General features: G+C 45.4%; 1 long non-coding RNA gene across 1 annotated transcript in view; it reads right to left on the reverse strand.

The window, feature by feature from the left end:
- The window catches only part of LOC142786371 (uncharacterized), an 88,508-nt gene extending 75,568 nt beyond the window's left edge, over window positions 1-12,940 (reverse strand). The window contains exons 1-3 of the long non-coding RNA XR_012889026.1: window positions 12,747-12,940; window positions 2,620-2,668; window positions 100-295 (exon numbers count right to left, since the gene is read on the reverse strand). This is a non-coding gene — a long non-coding RNA (uncharacterized LOC142786371). The remainder of the gene's footprint in view (window positions 1-99; window positions 296-2,619; window positions 2,669-12,746) is intronic.
- Between the last annotated feature and the right edge of the window lie 5,735 nt (window positions 12,941-18,675).

Genomic DNA, 18,675 nt, shown 5'->3' on the forward strand with positions numbered 1-18,675 from the left:
TGGCGTCGGTGTTGACATCGTTCAGTAGCTGTAAGCAACTGCTTATATGAAACTTATAAGACTACTGAACATATATGTGCGTAGAACATTCATACATACCTTTTGCATCATCGTTTCTTAATGTTTCGCTCAAGAAAGAAGCACGCCAAAGTCCCGTTCTATCCGCATGCTCAGCATAACATCGATTTGCATGGTACGGGGGATCTACCGAATTTTTTCTTCATCGTTGTTTAAGGCAGCAGTACGACGACGATGACGTTGATTATGATGTTTCCCTCACATTTCTGGCTATTGCCTGAAAAGAGAGATTGGCCAAGAACCGGGCGGCAGGATCTTTAGGTTAGTGAGATGTGAATGCAAAAACCACAAATGAAAAATAATTTCATAAAATAAAATTGAAAATCATGAATGAAATTGTTGCAAGAGCAAGCGGTCAGGCAGTTAGATAGGCTTGGAGCTGGAAATAAGGATATCAATATACTAACAAGATATATTTTTGTTTCCATAGTGCTTGAAAACACAGCATAATAAACCTCCCTGTGTCTGTAACCTATTGTGATTCCTCCAAAGTATAAACTCACTGCAACATTGATTTCTAAACTCAGATTTTCAGCAGAAAACATGAGCCGCATCTTCATGTGACGCTGCCCAGTGTTATCTTCATTTTCTTCCCTTGAGGTAGGGCACTCCGCTGTTTTGTTTGCCGCACAAAAGAGTGCGCTACGACGACATCAAGTATCGTTTAGTCACATGAAGTAGTGTCAGATTGGAGGACTTTACGATGACTACACAAATTTTGCGGTCTGTGACGTTGTGATTATATTACATGGTGAGGTCAATACGTGATAATTCTTGCGTTATTCGATGGTCCCCAACGCCGCGGGACTGTTGCTGCCGCCGTTCCTATTTCCCATGTGATGGGTCATGTTAGGCTTTCGCCTTACTAAACTTAATATAGGAACATTTTTTCACAAAAGCTGTGAAACATCAAAGCTAGCCTGAAAGCCCGTGGTGTTTTCAGAAAACTGCTTGCGGGCATGAGCCAGAGAAGTTTGCCAAGTACCACTAATCAGCTAAAAATGCTGCTTGGGCTAGTGGGTTCGTTATTAGGTTAGATTTTCCAGCACAAAAAGACAAAACACTTAAGAAAGAATACACACACAGAGTGCCGTGCGTGTGTTCCTTGTTAATTGTTTCGTTTTTTAGCGGTGATAAATTTGTCTTAACCAGTATTCACCGCACGTCTTCTATAAGCACTAAGACTTGTGTTAACTGCCAAAATGCTGCTCACTTCACTAAAAAGATTGGCTGCAATGCCCTCCTTCCTTTCGGAAACTCTGTCAAGGCTGAGAGTGTAGGCACTTAGTGGTGAATAATTAACTTTTATTTAACTTGACCACGTAGGTGATACATGGAACCACTACATGACATGGGTCCCTAGTTGTGGAACCCATATGTTCTCTGCAGCTTCTGGCCCCTGCGTGTCGGTGGAAGCTCAGTTGGTAGGGGGGGGGGGGGGGGGCTGGATAACAAGGCCTCCCATTGCTCAAGTGTTTGAGTATTAGAAGGAAGGGAAGCGTGGGAAGGGGGAGGTGGTCCTAAGTTCTGTTTACTACATCAAGATGTGCGGTAGGGTGCCATTTTCTCTTCTGTGAAATGAACAGAGCATGTCGTAGTCCGCAGAACACATGCCGTTCAGAAAACGTTGTGTGGGGGCTAGTTCGAACGTACTGCAGGAAAAGGCTGCGCTGCAAAATTAAGGACGAAACATTGGACTGGCACAGGGAAAATGCATCTAACAACTGAAGTTTATTGAAAGAAGGTGTCGAAAAAAGGGGGTGGAGTAGTATGTAAGGAAGTGGGAACTGCAAGCAAACCACGCATGGCCCTATCAGGATGCTATCCATGCCATATACACTGCCTTTTATCAAACTTTTTTCCTTCATTTTTTTTTGTGTAAACCACCAATCATTTATTCGTAAGTGCTAATGAAGGTGTGCTAACGCATGCGCTAAACTACCCACATATCATAAAGTAAGCTTCAAGGATTGTTCTCCTGATTTTATCCTTTCAGTGAGCCAAAGTGGTAGCATCCCTGAAGTTAGGTTGACACCTACAGTCAAAGCAGTATTGAGCAAGTTTTTCGTCCTCAACTTTTCAGCGCAATCTTTTCTTGCAACATGCCGTTCATCAGTACGGTATTGCGAGGCGATCCCACCTGCCCTTGATGCAGCATTGTCTGTTGCGGCCTGATCAGTCTGAAGCCGGCATACTGTAAAAGAGGCGCTAAATGTGACACCTAAGTGAACGCCTAACTGAAATATTAGGCGGCTATCAAGATAGACCATTGTCTACATTGACAAATTATTGTCTTTTGGTATGGGCAATTACCACAGCAAGAAGTATAATAAAATGTACTAGCTACCAAAAACTATTAGGTATATAGCAAACGTCGACAACTATGCACACACCAATGAACTATTGAAGCGCTTTCATATCGTCCTGATTCACAAACTTTACGAGCATTCGCTTGCGATCAGATACAAGCAATCTGTTTTTCACAACAACCATGCCTTCTCAAAGATGTTTCTATTTAAAATATAAGAAACTGCTCCTTACCTTACTCGTCAGCCACAACACTAGACCATTCCGTTGTGTAGAACATGTCCTAAAAGAAATATTTTTATTGTGACAATCGAGTGAATGAAGTTTGTTCAATTGTTATAATGTGTGCAGAAAACTACAGTCAGTGTGTGCATATTATTTGTGTTCTGTTGTAATTTGCACAGTTCTATGAGTTTCATATAGCTAGAAACTGCTTGTGTGTATTAGCTGTTTGTGCATAGCATTCTTTGCATACATATTTCCAATTGTACTGTGCTATTTTTTCGCTCTCTTTCTTTCGTACCCATGATTTATGGCTTCATTGCTTTTCATGCAGTAGGGAATCTTGGGTCCTTCTCAAGTGGCAAACGCCACTCTTCTCCCGAGCCTGTGCTCATCCTTGAGATGAAATAAAATTGAAATAAAGTGAACTAATTTGAACCATCTTTACTGAGTGGAGGGCTGGTGATTGTGGTAGTTAATCATGGTTATTTGAAATGCGCTTAATTTTAAACGTTCTTGGCATGGTTAGACACGAAATCCTGCATGTGGGCCTGTACGCAATAGCGCGGAATGGCCTCCTCATGGCTTTTTTACAAGGTTCGCATAAGTGTCACGTGACATGACATTAACTCTATCGCTCCCAACCTGATACATACGTTTACAGCAGAGCCGCCAAGCTTTTCAATATGCCACGTGGAAATTTGAAAGACACAGAAAATAAAAGACGCAACAAACACACAAATGAGAGAAAAAAAGAAAACAAAGACAGAGAGAAATAAGCTTCAGCAAAGAAGGCCCCCCAACTGTTGTGGTTTTCCTTCAGGATTGGAGCGAATAATGCTAAGCTGCTTACCTTTTTTTTTTTTCTGGAAACTCCGGAACAAACGGAACACAAGTAGAAGTAGGCACAAGACAAGCGCAGCCTCAACTCGGTCAGTTATTACCCTGTGCTCGTATTTTGCACGTCTACATCCTACCAGCACCCCTTCAACTCAGTTTCAATGCCATGCTCACTGGCCATAACTTACTTTACGTGAGCTCGCATGATCGAGAAAGTACGCTCCTTTCCATCAGGAGAGTCCGTGACATTGTTTCATTGTTCCTATAGCTAAGTTTACTTTACTGATTTCACCTCTGTTTCAAGTGAACCAGTCCCAGGAATCTACTTGGTCCACAACGACCACTCCCTTCTTCTTCATTTCAGATACACATAGGGTACTTAGGCGCACTGGAAGGGGAAATCATTTAAATTCACGTTGTTCCCCAATAAAAATGGCAAACACGGAAACAATTTGCAAAAAAGGCTCCGCAAGAAAAAGCATGCTCATTTATGCTCAAATCTCCAACTGTGGCGAGAATTAAATAGGAACCGCACGAGCGTAGAAGGCTTACCACCAATGAACAAGCCTAGAATTCGGATCACGTTCTTCGTGATTTCAAATCTCCTTTTCGCTATTTTGAGCGAATGAGATACCTCACCGAAAAGATTTTCAGTGTTTCCAATGAACATACGGGTTAAACATGAAGAAAAAGAAAGAGTTTCGAGAGAACGGTGTTGAATTCCGAATGGTGCTGTCCTTGAAGGAGGTGGTTATTTTTTTCAAGCAAGCGTGATCATAAGCCAAACAAACGTATACAGCTTTTCGCTCAGTAAAAACACTTCAATATTTTTTCGTCTGTGAAACGTTGCGGTTATTGACGCTGGTGTAAGTTGGTGGCCAAACTTAATTCATTTTGTGCCTTTTATTTGAGGACAAACGCGCGTCAAGGCTGACGTGCGTCCTGAACAGATTATTTTTCTGCACGGGATACCTTCCTATTTTCTCTGCATCGTGCGTTTGACACCGCAACAAGATTGGAAATGCTTTACGTTGCAGGGAATCTGTTCACACAAATACCGGCCTGCATTAAAATGTACGTGTGAGCAGAGACCGGAAAACCCGCTACGTTACCCAAAGCACCTCGGTTAATACACGTTTTATTCATTCGTCAAGATCTTTCCCAACGCAAAAAAAGACTACCTCAAGGGTTGAAAAAAAATATTTCAACACACGATGGCTCTATAATCATACACTCTTTTAGGACTTGTATTCTCGTTTTATTGTTAAGCCAAATGAAGTTAACACGCTAATTCAATTACATTAACAAGTTCGTTCAGGTATTGTCAACAGAATAATTAAATAAACGTAAACGTTGACATCACTTAGAACTCACAGTGGGTGGTCCTAAACGACACAAAATATTACCGCCATATCCACAAAGTGAGCGATGTTAAAGGACCCCACGCGGAGTTGCACGGAGGTTTCTTGGCGAGATCATTTCTCTAGGAATACTGGTTAACGAGCCGGCGCATGATGTGTACGTCGAAGGCAGTTCTTGGACACGTTTCAGGGGAGCCACTGCACAGCGTTGGTCACGTCGATCGGCACGTTACGCACGCGCCCCTTTATGTCATACTGGTCTCTGCCTTGAATCAAACTTTTCTCTCGCGCTGGCGGCCAGACCAACACCACTGACACCCTTCTCTTTTCCTCTCTGTTTTGCAATACTTTTCCTTGCCTCTACCCATCCCCTGTGTGGCGTTCTCGACGCGATCTCCTGACAGAGAGAAAGTTATTACGCGACGGTTTTCACTTCACTTTCTTTAAAATCCATTTTGATCAGGCGAGCGCACGGCCCATCGAAAACCAACGCCTTGGGTGGCGGTGCGTCATGTGTTGAACATTGTTGGAATCTCCAGAGAGGTGACTCTAAGCGGTGACCACACAAGTATACACACTGGAAACACTGGTGTACACAACGGCAGCTGCCATACGACCAGCCACGAGCAAAAGAAACAAGCTAAAAAAATGAAAACAAAATGCTAGAAATTCTGTAAAATTAATGAATTTAACAAAAAAGCGACGGAGCTGGCATTGTGTGACACAAATACAGCAGTTAGCAGAGGCACCTAGTTCGCTATAACGAGATTTAGCACGAAAAGTGTTAACGCTGGCACAATCAGAAGCACGGCGAAGGGGGACGAGTCATACAAGCAAATATTCCTTTCATTTTATATACCTCCGAAATACGTTAGTAAATCTCGCGAATCTGTCGTCACCGCTTTCTCATGCAAAGATGAAAAATATCACAGCATATCCATGGAGTGAATGATGATGAGTAGGGCGAAGCGTCCATCAGCCCGTCTGTGCTTCCATACGCCTCTTCGTTCTTGCTTCCACCCGTCCTTGCGACCATTTATGCGACCATCCATGCATCCATCCATGCGTCTGCCCGTCTGTTCATGCATTCATCCGTCCGTCCAATCATGCGTCCATCTAGTGAACACTCCAAGTACTGCTATCTCGCATCCCCTGTGGCACAAACCGGCTCCGTGCGTCAGTTCATCCGTTCGTTCGTCTGCTAGTCTGTCTGTCTGCCGTCCATGCGTCCGTCCGTGCGTCCATCTAGTGAACACTCCGAGTACCGCCATCTGCCATCTCGCATCCCGGCGGCTACGTACGACAACGACGGAGGATGGACAGACCCGTGCCCTAAGGAGCTTCGCCCCTAAAAGTCATCAACCAAACACTTCGCACCGACGCTTCACCAGTGAAGCTAGAACGTGCGGCCACAGGCGGTTGCCGACATCACAGCCCATGCCAAAGCGCCACTCGAGAAACTCCCACTGAAAGCATGCGTTTGCCCCGCGAACGTGTCTCCGCCATCGCCACGTTGACGCTGCTCTGCCCACAACATTGCTTCGTCGAATCACTGTTGTCCGCTTGAAGGCAGCCTTATCCTTGGTGCGCAGTTGCTGCTTGATATTTCCTAGCCGAGTTTGTGCCCGGCCTGCTGCATCTGCCCCAGGAACATGAATTGTCTCATGGAACAGCTTCCGGTGCTGAGCTTGGAAAGTTGTCTGCTGTTCGGGTGGTCAGATGACGTGCGCCCTCCCCACGGTTTAGTTCTAAGTTTGAACTGCTGTGCACGGGCTTGGCTGCAGGGCTACGAAGGGAAGAATGGCGTCACTGACGCCGTACTGCCAATGACGTGTGCTCTTGGTGGTGACGTACAGAACGACGTAACTGACGGCGCATGCACTGAAGACCATTATCGTTTCTCCAGGTGAATCGAGTTTCGCTTCGCCTAGCCATATATACAATTTTCTCAGTAAAACCACATATCTGAAATAACACAAACCTAACGAGAAAGCCATTTCGCTAGCTGTAAAGCAGTGCAGTTCACACAGCAGAGCGTCATAAGTGATCTTGGGCAACATCAACTTTGGTGAACTTTGCACATCAGTGCACACAGCGTCCGGAGGCTGCCATCTTGCATCTGTTGAATACCGCTCCCCTGTATTCATTGTGGGAGGCGCGGCTCACTGAAGTGGAAATGGGAAGCAAGCTGGCGGCCCTTGACCGCGCCCGGCTAGCCACTTTAGACAGTGGGGACCTGGAAGAAAGGCACCACCCCCCATAATCATATAAAGTGGCCTCGTTATGAATAAGGGCACCTCCAACAGAAAGAAGCAAAGAGCGTTACTGGACAAAAAGGAAGCACGGCGCCCGCTACAAAGTTCTGAACTGTGAAAGATAATAAGTACACTGATTATTATATCAAAACTTGTTGCCGGGTGAGTTGGTGCATTGTCTGAAACACAGCTAAAAAAGACGGAACACAAGAGACAAGATGGCGGGATGGGCGCTCACATCCAGCCGATTTCATCATGAAGGCTGTTGAAGGCGTTTTATAGAAAATGAAGGGCGCAAACCGCGTCAGCCAGATTTCAGTTCGTTTGTGGGAACATGAATCGTAATGGCTTTGCCGCAGTATGCAGTACATTTCTGGATGACTAGCTTTGTAAGAGACAGAGACCGATGACATGTGTGTCTTCTTTCTCCACGTTTCAAACTATACTCATACTAATGGTGATTCTAGGCTCGCGACCCGAGACCGCCTTCGTCTCCCATCTTCAACAAGCTCTGCCATGTGTGCGCAGGGGCACTTTTGACGTACTCCCCGTATATCTTCGCCAAATCCTTTCATAATACAATCAGTTGGCAGTGAGCACCCATTCTATCTGCTCGTATCTTGTGTCCCGTATTTTTCCCTCTTTTTTCTTGGCACCGTGCTTTTATTTTCAAACTGACTAATAATTTCAAACAGATTAGTAAATGTGATTAGATTCAAACTGATTAGTAAATCTACTGGCAGCCGAGCTATTGGCTTTTGATAGTTCAATAACGTCCTAATTGTTGGTAATTAAAATATACACGTCTGCTTCATGGCCTTACATTTGACGACTAGGTACCCACTTAACGTCATTTGCCATTGCTATTAAGATGAGTCAATTTGTTCATTTTTTGTAGTTTTGAGGCACATTTATAATAAATGAGCTTGAAGTATTCTTGCAATTAGTCGGCCAATATCTGTTGTAAGCTTTTCTTCTCTGGTCTTATCCATCACATAAAGCCTTAAAATACCTGGTATTGTATTTGCTTCAGTTGTTTAGAGGAGGAGGTTGAAATTGCTTTTAAAGTTAATAGACAACCCACGATGGGCGATGCTTCCAGGTTGCTCCGAAAGGATCCTATTGACGGTGCGTGCAGCGCCGTCTCACCTTCGCCATCCCTCATAAATATATGGTAGTTCTAGGATGTCAAATCATACTTATCAATAAGCCGCGCCCTGGTGGTCTAGTGGCTAAGGTACTCGGCTGCTGACCCACTGGTCGCGGGAGCAAATCCCGGCTGGGGCGGCTGCACTTCCGATGGAGGCGGAAAGGCCCGTGTGCTCAGATTTGGGTGCACTTTAAAGAACCCCAAGTGGTCGAAATTTTGGAGCCCTCCACTACGGCATCTGTCATAATCATATGGTGGTTTTCGGACGTTAAACCACACGAATCAATCAATACATATCAATCAGTCAGCGAGCAGCGCCATGAAACAATCGTGAAAAGCTTCAGTTTCAGTTTTATTCGTTACATTTGCATCAAGTACATAACAATTTTATACAGATGAGGGCCCTAGAGTATGAATACTGAGAAAAAGAACCTCAGTTAAAAACTAGAAGAAAACTAAACTGAAAGCAATTGGCGGAAGATTGGCAGGTGGTAATATTAATCTTATACAAGGCAAAACAGGCAGCAACATGCTTGAACAGCTCCAATATAGGAGGAGGAGGTAAGTTTATTTACAGAAAGGCAGAGAGGTCGGCCTGAGCGATAGCTTGCTCTAGCCTGCTACTCTACACTGGGGGAAGGGAAAGGGGAAAAGAAAGATTAATGAATGACGATGGTGAGATAGAGAGGTTAGTATGTAGTGTTCTTTTTAGCTGAGACACATTTTATAGCCGCGCACATAGTCCAGTTGTTTCTAAAAAGGTAATAACTGCTCTTGTGACCGCAGTTGCACTGTTGGTGTCTGGCCAAGAGCCCAACATGATCTCATCAGTTAATGACCTACTGTGATATAGTTCAGTAGAGGGAATCAGTGTTTGTCGTTCACGTGCGTATGCTGGGCAAACACAAAATATGTGCTCAAGTGTTTCTGGCACATCACAGTGTTCACATTTAGGACCGGTGTCACTGCGACCGATGATATGTGCGTAACGTCTGGTGTACGATACACCCGGACGAATGCGGTGGATCATACTTTTGAGTTGCCGTTTCAATTTAGGAGGAATGCGGAACCTCATTTCCGGGTCCCATTTGTGAAGTCGCTGGTGTCGCCGTTCCGGTTTGGTCCAGTGCTGAAGTGTGTAGTTGCGCATCACACAGCGAAGCAGGATGTTCGTGTCAGCTCGTGAAAACGCAATGCGTACTTCAGGGGCACTGCTTAAGGCAATTTTAGCTTCAGCGTCTGCCTCTTCGTTTCCCATCACGCCGCAATGAGCGGGAATCCACTGGAAAGTTATAAGATGGCCATTTCTTGAAGCAACCTGAATAAGTTCTGTGATTTCTATTGCCAAGCTGTAATACGGACCTTGCTTCATGATGCAATTAATGGTTCGCAAAGTGGGTTCGGCATCACAAAAAATCGTCCAGGCTCGAGGTCGCTCTCCGGAAATAAACCTTATTGCCTCTCGGATAGCGACAAGCTCTGCGGCAGTTGATGTGGTTTTATGGTCCACTTTGAATCGTCGAGCGATATCCATGTCTGGGATGACAAAGGCTGCGGCGGAGGTGTTTAGCGTGGTGGATCCGTCGGTGTACACGTGCAGAGAATCACTGTACGTTGTATAAATGTGATATAGGGTCAGTTGTCTGAGGCCAACAGAAGAAATGAGCGACTTCTTCGTAATTCCAGGCATCGTAAAAGAGATAGGTGGTTTAGGCAGGACCGATGGAGGCACTGCAGGAGCATTTGGCGGAGAAAACCTTGATGGTATAATATTTTCATGCCGCGATATTACTCTTGAGAAACTGCAATCTGGGTGAGTGGCGAGTAGTACTGACAGTGGGTGCTGTCTGTGTCTGCTCAGTAATTGGAGGTGAACTCTAAGTGGCTCGCAGAGCAAGTATACACTGATGGGACAAGCCCGAGCCTCTGCGATTGTCCCATTTGTTGAAGTACAGCGCGGTAGACCCAAGCATCTTCGTAAGCATTGAGCTTGAACACTCTCTAATGTCTTCACACAACTAGGTCTCATATTGGAAAGCACCGGCATGCTGTATCGAATGTATCCCACAAATAGAGCATTGTACAATTGAAGTAGCGATGATTCTGATGGGCCCCATCTTGCTCCTGCTACGTGGCGAAGAATGAGAGCAAAGCTCTTCAATTTAGATTTAAGTACTGCGACATGCCTCGTCCACGATAGATTTCTGTGTACGACAACCCCAAGGAACTTGTGGTGCGTTACAGCAGGTATCGCTGTCCCATTAATAAATATCGGGTATTGCGACATATGCTTGCGCGTGAACGCAAGCACTGCACATTTGTCGATTGAAAGCTCCAATATAAAAATAAAGATAGTACAATAGAATGAAAACCACTATGCGAAATATAATACATAAAGCAATGCAATGCAAAGTGAAATACGACACACAGAAATAATACGAAATAAATGTAGAAAGTGTGCACAGAAGAAATGAAAGCGAAATGAAATAAATCAATAAACATAAAAAAATAAACATTAAAATGAGAACAAGTGAAAAAAGGTATATGCTATAAGTAAGGTGAGCAATCGTGAATTCAAAGGATATTTTAGTGGTGTTTTGAAAAATGGAAAAGAGGGCACAGGGTTAAGTTCAACCGGCAAACTATTTCAAAGATGAATGGTAGAGAATTTAGATGCTTTCTTGCCGCAGTTAGTGCGAATGGGTGTTAGCAAGTTGTTGTGATTACCAGCAAGCGTGTTGAGGTTAGTATAATGGGAGCTTGTTTGAAAGGAGCGTGAGTGCACGAGCAGAGGCCGGGTGAAGGGCATGGATTTGAGCATAACGGCGATGCTGTATTCCACCACCATGATGTGTTTGGACTACTGTAATGGCAAACGCCAGCCTTACGAAGCGTTTTTTAGACATTTCAGGTCAACAGTTAATACCTAAGTTTCCGGCTTCTCCCCGCACTGTGTAAAAGATCCAGCGATATTCTTAGAGGATCGAAACATCGATTCAATAGCACCATCTATCGTTTGTTGCGGAAAGCATGTCAGAGGAACGGATATATTTTCGTTTCAAAATAAATTATCGTTTACAGCAGCTGTGTTGTCTTAATATTTTGCATAATTTTCACACGTTCTAGTCATGATCATTCTGCGGAACACTTGGCATCTTTCCTTGCCTTCTCAGGAAAAAAAAAAACTAAAAATCAATGCTCGACGGTACCTGGTGAACACAGCCAAACAGTTCATGGATACTGATACCGATAGCTGCACTTCGCCTAGGTGTAAATAGAGAGACGGGTGAATTAAATATCAATATTTGCGTTGAATGAGCTTATTAGAATTTCAACCGTAAAGCATAACGCATGATGTTTTCAAGTGGTAATGACGCTCACAAAGGCAGAAGGCGGCGTGTTTAAGACAATACTGTTTATTTGGGCGAACCTGGTTCCGGAAAGTGCAAGTAATTCAAGCTGTACGCAGATAGAGGCGTGATCACCGTTCGCCGTCATCTAATCCGACTTGAGCGGAGGTTCTCTACATTTATGCAGCGCTGCGCTTTGCTAGCGATGTTAGAATGGGCTCGCGAACGCATAGAGTAACAGAAAAGGTCAAGAGAGGACACCTTCTTAGTGCCCCTGCGGCTGATTCGGGTTCGCTTCGCACCAAACGGGTGTGGTGAAACTTTGCAGCCTCAGAGATAGCAGACCACACAAAATACTGTCTTGAAGGTGATATTGTAGTGACTAGGATTATTATACAGGCTCCACGACCACTTCTACGTGCCTGCTCATCTCTGAGGACATACTTTGATATGCTTAACGCGTCGTTTGCATGCATCGATGAGCTTCAAAAAATGAACATATAGGCAACAATATAACAAGAACCACAGCAGAATAAAACTGCATTAAGCGTACACAACTACACAAGCTACACATATACAGTGCACAACGCGATACGGCAGTAGTTGCCTCTGCACTTGACTCTGGCATGAACCGAAAAAAGAAAATGAAATGTTGTCTACGTTTTCCTTCCCAACTTCACACTAATTTTCTCCTGCACACTTTACAATGCTCTCGCGAAAAATAGCCACAAGCAGTTCTCGCAGCGAAAACCAAGCAATTGTGGGTGTCTTGCAAGTCGTTCACGAGGCAGGAGTGTTTACTCAAAGATTACATCCAAGCTTTAGCTAGCAAACATTTGTCTAGATTCACCACTCCACTTATTGCGCTCGTTCAAGCTTCAGGCAATTGGCAAACAGCACAGATAGCAATACTCAGCATAGCTGCGCTTTTTACAAAATCTCACTCATACAGTAAATTTGAATACACGTAGCTGCACAAACAAAACCTAACAACGCGAGCGGCTATCCAAGTTCTTAAGCCAAGAAATAATTTTCTCGCTAACGTGCTGCGAAGCATTACAGACAGTTTCTTTTCACGTGAAGCAATCCACGAAGACAGTAAGTGAAGTGAAGAGCACGAAAAAGGTCGCTGCGCTGAACAGCACAATGCCAGAAACGCTAGGTTTGATGCGTTCGTACCTACCAGTAGCCAAGCTGAGAGGCAGCCGGAATAAGCTAAGACCATGGCGCACACCACGCACTTTATCGCACATCTTTTATGGCATCTCCCTGCTGCTGCCTGTACTTCTTCATGGCCGCAAATGCTCATGAACATGGAGCGTGACAACGTTGCTGTCGCGTCGACGCCATGTGCACTTCTCTCACGCCCGATTCATGTCTGATCCCAGCACGACGTTATCACACCGTACAATCGCAGACGATAAAGACGAGTTCAGGCCACTATCAGATTCGGAAAAACACGTAGACGTATAATCCACTAGAAAAGGGTACTGTAGTAACTAACCAGTACGTGTGTTTTCTTGAAGCAGTAAGTAATGTGTTGCCATCTTACGGCTGGGGTGAAGCTGCGTAGCTCAGCCGCTTTTTGACCCGAGTGACCACTGTTGTCGTTTTTATGTTACTCCATGGCGAGCGCGTGGCCAACAGCACTGTTTGTGCCACGCAACACCCATCGTCGGGAACACTGCATATGCGCAGCATGCGCTCTGCATTACACTCTTTCGACCACATGCTTTCGTCACAGATACGCTTGCTCGACGTCTGCTGGCTGCGTTTTTGTCGGCTAAGTAGTTGCATCCTGCATTTCAATGTCCATCTGGATTAAATACGGGTGCACGAATGCAAAAAGTGAGTATAAAATAGCATACCTTTGAATGTTTTAATAAAGAAAACTGCAAAAAAACTTGAAATACAGGTTGCATTAGCTTAGCAGAAAAAAATGTGGCTAGCAGACTATTATAAAGCGTATCTGTGACGTAGAGTGTGCGTGGTGGAAAGAGTGTAACGCAAAGGAGATGCTACACACGGGCAATGTTCCCAACGATGGCTGTTAGGCGGCGCTGATCGTGCCGTCGGCCACGCGCTTGCGTGTCCACCCTAACAGTGCTCGCCGGTCTACATGCGTAATCGAACACTCGTGCCTCATCACCAGCGCTTGTCTGCGTCTACGTATCGCGCTCGTATTTCAATCCACCATGGATCCCCAACTCGTGCTATCAATCATTTTGACAATTTATCACCAGCCCGAGTTTAGGTTCTCAGATATCCACATTTTTAAATCGCAAAAGATTGAGCTCAAGTAATCGCAAAGCTTCCCAAACATCTCACCGTGCGCTGCGCGAAGTATAGTTAACACTTTTGAGGATAAAACATGAATCCATCATAATCACACGACAAACGCGTTTGGCAGTTTAGCTACATGTCTCGTACTTGAACGTGAAGTTCTGTTCAATTCTCAAATAAAGTTTATCCGCGATTGTCATGCATAGCTCGAGAGCTGAGGTAAAGCTCAGCCTTCTAAATAGCCGCTACGCCAACGACCACATTCTCGCTCGTGACATATAATTTATGCTGTAAAATTATTGTGACAGGTTTGCCGAAGTTCCACAGCAAATCAACCATTGTGTCCTCAACCACTGATTGATTGAATAATAGGCAGAGTTTACCATCCGAAAACCACGTTATCATTAAGAGAGACACCGTAGTAGAAGATTCCGGAAATTTCGACCACATGGGTTTTTTGTATCGTGGACCCATATGTGAACACAGTGGCTTAGAGCATTTTCGCCTCTATAAAAAATGCAGCCGCCACAGTCGGTATTCGATCTTGCCACCTGCGGGTAAGCAGCCGAATACATTAGCCACTGGATTACCGTGGCGGTGTGTCCTCAACAACTGAACGCAGAAGGTAGACAAAAGGTTAGGGAAGAAATTCCATCCCACACGAAGTCTTTTCAAATCTGGTACGTTGTTTTGCCGGCAGGCCCTCTCTCCAAACAGAACCATCAGAGGAAAAAATGGCGCTGGATAATCGGTAAAAGGCCTGCTTGCCTAAATCGAGTCTTTCTGCGACGCGGGAACATTTAAAGAGCTCGTTTTGCGAATTGTGCATTGCACCGTTGGTTTTCAGTGAGTAATCATCTCGTGCGTTACCGAAAAGTCAAGGAAGATACAAACGTAATAAACAAAGCTGCTCGGTTCGAGTGCAATTGAAGTCTCGTCGCCTGCGTAGCAAGCAGGCATTCTGGCAGAGAGCTACTCTATTGACTAAAACTACTTACTTTTGGAGAAAAAAATTTCGGCAGATCCCGCCCACCTTGAATTCGAGGTTTTGTGAAGTATGCGGAGGGAAGGTGACCATGTTGCAATTTTTTTATTGAGCGAGACGTCATGAAATGATGCTAAGAATATGTATAAATGTTGCGCGCACAGACATATGTTGAAGAGTTGCAGATGTTTATATAACCAGTTGTTTGCACTTGCGCAATGATGTCAACTGGAACATGCGTGTTAGAAGCACCAGAAACTGATATGAAGCGATGATGCTCACAAAGATGCTGGCCCTGGACACTTCTACGTAAATCAACTTCAGTGCATAGCACCTAACCACAATTGACGTTAACCCGATGCGACGGCTGTATGAAAGGAGTACATAATGCCACAGGCATGGAACGAGGTTTAGCCATGTCAATGCGAGTATGTGCCATTGTCTGAAAAAAGAAGAGGTCGGTTGGTGTGCTCGTGCTCTAACGTTCGGTTTGGCTCGACGTCCATTGCTGCTCCTGTGAACAGACGTTGTGGTCGTTCTGTAATCACGGGACTTTTTATGGTGGAGGTGCTGGGTAGTGTTGTATGCACTGCAATCAGCAGCAAGGCAGCGACACTAGTCGCGACTTGGAAGAACCAGCTGACCTACAGCGTAGCAGGCGACAACTAGGCCTACCTCCTGAATTCAGACCATTTCCACAACTCGGCAGTACAATCGCTAGTGCGGAAACGCAAACCCAAGAAACATCAATGCTGCCTCCTCCATGGTTCTTCAACGCCCCGCGAACCCCGAAGCCGTTCCACGGTGAGCCTTACGAGGACGTCAATGACTGACTTGACGATTACAACCGTTGCGACAGCGTCAACGAGTGGAACGAGCAACGAAAGCTTCGGTATGTCTACTTTTATCTCGAGGATTCTGCGCGCACTTGGTTCGAAAACCATGAAGCCACTATGACAACCAGGCCAGAGAATTGCAACCAGTTGCGGAATACCTTCCGAAGCTCTGACGGAAAGGAGCAAGCGGAACGGCTCCTCAATTCCCGAAACCAGCGTCCGAACGAGAGTGTTGCCATGTTCATTGAGGACATGTCACGGCTGTTCAGGCGAGCTGACTCCTCAATGACGGAAGAGAAGAAGGTGCGTCTACTAATGCGCGGAGTGAAAGAGCAGCTGTTCGCGGGACTAGTGCGGAACCCTCCCAGCATATTAGAGGATTTCCTCCGCGAAACCACGACAATGGAGAGAATGCTAAGGCAGCGTTCTTACCAGTATGAGCGTCCAGGCAGTCTTTCGTCAGTGTCGTCGGCCCTACCAACACCTGACGTCACGACTGTAAGAGACCTGACGGAGCTCGTGCACAGTATTGTGCGCGAGGAGCTGCAAAAGCTGCACGTGATGTCTTCTCGGCCCCATGTTGCTGCTCTAACGGATGTAGTTCGCGAAGAGGTCCGGAAGCTAGTGCACTCCAGGACGACTCTGTGTGCAGCCAAAGTCCAACCCATGACGGCACCGCGTCCAGCCGAAGCTCCACTATTAACGTACGCAGAAGCAGTATGTACTCCTGCACCGGCTGTTGGCTATCCGTCCCGTCTGTCACCCTGCAGACGGCGCCGTCATTCTAGTCAGGACCACCGCAGTACGGCGACCCACCCCTTACACGGAAATCCAGTGTATGGCGTGCTCCCGACAACCGGCCTCTATGTTATCACTGTGGTGAACCAGGTCACACCTACCGTGATTGCGCATACAGGCACACGGGTCTTCCTGGCTTTCGTCCGGATGCTCGTCGACCCAGAGATGGTGAGTGGCCCCGTGCTATCGCCGAATACTTGGCTAGCCAACGATCCTCAACCCTTCCACGTCGCCAATCCCGCTCACTGTCTCCTCGGCGTTCCACGTCACCTGGCCAACAGTCGACCTTTCCGGACGTCCTTGCAGGAAGATTGACTAGATCCACAAGCCCGCGCCGGATGGATATGGATGGATGGATATGGCTGTACCCTTTAGATCGGGCGGTGGCTAGCGCCACCAAGCCGTAATACCTAATGAACCAAAAACTATATTTTTTTCCTCAAAAAAAGAGTTTGAGGATTCGTACTTTGCAGTGAAGAGTTTAATTTTCACTCGTGCCTTGACTTTAGCCACCAATCAGATAACCTCCTTCTAGTTAAGTTCACCCGCTTAAAGTTTATTTTGCCCTCCCGGTCCCTAAACCCCAGTGCTTTGAAAAACTCTGCGCCATCATCCTGAACTATAGGGTGAAGCCCTTTACAGAACATTATCAAGTGTTCGGCAGTTTCTTCTTCCTCTCCACACGCACTGCATACTGTGTCTACCCCTTCGTATTTGGCCCGATATGTCTTGGTTCGCAGTACTCCCGTTCTGGCCTCAAACAGTAGAGAACTACCCCGAGTATTATCATAGATCCTTTCCTTGGCAATTTCCTGCTTAAAAGTTCGGTAGATCTCTAGTGCGGACTTCTTTATCATGCCCATTCTCCACATGTCAGTCTCCGTTTCCTTCAATTTCTTCTTAACCGATAGTTCTTTTTGGTTTGGCCACCTGCTGTTTTCTAAGTATTTACCAGTCAACTTCCTGGTTCGCTTCCTCCATTTTGTATCGACATTCTTCATGTACAAGTAGCTGAAAACCTTCCTAGTTCAACGTTCTTCCCCCATTTCTCTCAATCGCTTCTCAAATTTTATCTTGCTGCTAGCTTCCCTGCCCTCAAATGATGTCCATCCCATATCACCTTGTACTCCCTGATTTGGTGTATTCCCGTGAGCTCCTAAAGCAAGCCTACCTATTCCACGTTGCTTAATTTCTAATCTTGCTTGAACTTCTGATCTCATGCACAAGACCGCATTGCCGAACGTCAGCCCAGGAACCATGACCCCTTTCCATATTCCTCTCACAACATCATACCTATTGTAATTCCACAGTGCCCTATTTTTCATGACTGCTGCATTCCTGTTACCTTTAGTCGTCACGTATATTTCGTGTTCCCTCAGATACTCGGTCCCATTGCTTATCCATACGCCCAGATATTTGTATTTATCTGTTATCTCTAGCGTGACCTCCTGTATTCTAAGCTCACTACCTTCGTTGTCATTGAAAATCATGACTGCTGATTTTTCCTTACTGAATATAAAATCTAACCTATCTCCCTCATTACCGCAGATGTCCATCAATCTCTGCAAATCTTCCTTGTTGTTGGCCATTAGCACTATATCATCTGCGTACATTAATGCTGGTAGTGCCTGATCAATAAGTTTTCCTTGTTTGACTAAAGAGAGGTTGAAGCCCAGTCCACTACCCTCTAATTTTGCCTCTAATGCTTGTAGGTACATCATGAATAATAAGGGTGACAGGGGGCACCCCTGCCTAAGCCCCCGTTTTACCTCTGCAGGCATGGATACCTGTTTTTCCCACTTTATAACTACCTTGTTACCTTTATAGGTACCCTTTAAAAGATTAGTGACTACATGTTCCACGCCTAGTGTGTCCAGTATTCCCCACAATTCCTCTTGAACAACGCTATCGTACGCTCCCTTGATATCCAAAAATGCTAGCTACAGGGGCCTGTGTTCCTTTTCTGCTATTTCGATGCACTGCGTCAGTGAGAAAAGATTGTCTTCCAACCTCCTGTGTTTCCGAAACCCATTCTGCAGTTCCCCCAGCACCCCCTCATCATCTATCCACGCCTGCAGTCTTTCCTTTATAATCTGCATCGCCAGCCTGTAGACCACTGATGTCACTGTTATAGGACGGTAGTTGTTTATGTCAGCTTTGTCCCCCTTTCCTTTATAGATCATGCTCATCCTGCTAAGTTTCCATCCATC

This window comes from Rhipicephalus microplus, unplaced genomic scaffold (assembly GCF_043290135.1).
Source record: "Rhipicephalus microplus isolate Deutch F79 unplaced genomic scaffold, USDA_Rmic scaffold_23, whole genome shotgun sequence".
Taxonomy (NCBI): Eukaryota; Metazoa; Arthropoda; class Arachnida; order Ixodida; family Ixodidae; genus Rhipicephalus; species Rhipicephalus microplus.